At 45.5% G+C, this 1773-nt stretch overlaps 1 non-coding gene across 1 annotated transcript; it reads right to left on the minus strand.

Moving 5' to 3' along the window:
• Positions 1 to 255: 255 nt before the first annotated feature.
• Positions 256 to 337, minus strand: trnas-uga. The gene has a single exon. It is a non-coding gene; the product is annotated as a tRNA-Ser (tRNA).
• Positions 338 to 1773: the final 1436 nt, after the last annotated feature.

Here is a 1773-nt window from a genome sequence, read left to right on the forward strand (position 1 = left end):
TTGTGGGAGGAAACCGGAGCACCCGGAGGAAACCCACGCACACACGGGGAGGATGTGCAGACTCCGCACAGACAGTGACCCAAGCCGGAATCGAACCTGGGACCCTGGAGCTGTGAAGCAATTATGCTATCCACAATGCTACCGTGCTGCCCCAAACAAATTAAGTGTCTGACTGAACTCGATAAATTCAAACCGTTTACTGACAACTATCCGGAAGTCCGATTAATTCTCGACTCAGTGGGAGTTGAACACAGTCGCTACGAGCAGGGTTCAAACCTGCGCGGGGAAACCCCATTGCATTTCAAATCCAACGCCTTAACCACTCGGCCATCACAGCTGCAATGAAGTTACTGTGAAAAGCCCCTAGTCACCATAATCCAGTGCCTGATCGGGGAGGCTGGTACGGGAATTGAACCCTCGCTATCTGCTTTCAAAGCCAGCAATTTAGCCCTGTGCTAAACAGCCTCTTGCAACCTAATACAAAAGGGACTGAATAACCTACAGTGTATTGGCGTTAGGGTTCTTCTAACAACAAGGAGATTGCAAAGATGCTGCCTGGCTTCAGACAGACTGAGACTAATGAGGTACGATTCAGTAACTGAGCACATTCAAGGGGTGTACCAGATGACAGCAGAGGCACTATCATGAATACCTGTTGAAGGAACCAAAATAGAGGATTTGAATTTCATTGAGTAGGTGGAAGTATATTAATCTCTCATCACTAAACACCGACTGACAGGATATAAAACAACCACAGCAGCAAGTTGATAAGTATGTTCAGTTAAAAATATACTGTCTGGATGGATGGATGGCCAGACTATAGTCCTAACAGTACTGTGGCAGTACTTTGAAGAAAGAAAGCACATCACAATCGTTGATTGTGACGCAGTAGTTATTCCAAGAACACTGTGGCTTGATATTCTCCAAAGAAAATCCATCTAGGTTACTTTGAGTTAGGAAAGTGTTGAGCAAGAGCTTAGAATCTGTATAGTGGCCAGGCATTACTCACTATATTGAAGATGTAATTTCAAACTGCCTTATGTGTACGGTGACAGCCAAGAACAAAGAGAACCACTGTCACCCGCCACTTTTCCACAAGGCTGTGGAAGTGCCTGAGAATAGATTTATCTGACTTAAAATGTATTTAAAGGCAGCACGGTAGCACAGTGGTTAGCATAGTTGCTTCACAGCTCCAGGCTCCCACGTTCGATTCCCAGCTTGGGTCACTGCCTCTGTGGAGTCTGCACGGTTTCCTCGTGTCTGCGTGGGTTTCCTCCAGGTGCTCCGGTTTCCTCCCACAGTCCAAAGATGTGCAGGGTTAGGTGGACTGGATGTGCTCAATTGCCCTTAGTGTCCAAAAAGGTTAATTGGGGTTGCTGGCTTAAGGGGGATGGGATGGAGGAGGTGTGTGCTTGAATGGGGTGCTGTTTCCAAGGGCTGGTGCAGACTCGATGGGCCGAATGGCCTACTTCTGCACTGTGAATTCTATGTTTCTATGTAAATTCTATGATTCTTATTTTAATTGATTACTACTCCAGATGGATTGAAGTGAACAGATTGCTTCCGCCATGATGCTATGCAGTCATTCAATCACTGAAGAGAATCTATGCAGCACACAGCATAACAAGCATTATGGTGCCAGACAATGGTCCACAATTTGCCAATGAATTGTTCCACAACTTTGCAAGGAGTATGGATTCAATTATGTGATTAACTCACCTTGATTTCCTTAAGTGAATGAAGAAGCTGAGAGAGGTGTTTGAATTATCAAAG

The sequence above is a fragment of the Scyliorhinus canicula genome, chromosome 8 (assembly GCF_902713615.1).
Source record: "Scyliorhinus canicula chromosome 8, sScyCan1.1, whole genome shotgun sequence".
In the NCBI taxonomy this organism is placed as follows: Eukaryota; Metazoa; Chordata; class Chondrichthyes; order Carcharhiniformes; family Scyliorhinidae; genus Scyliorhinus; species Scyliorhinus canicula.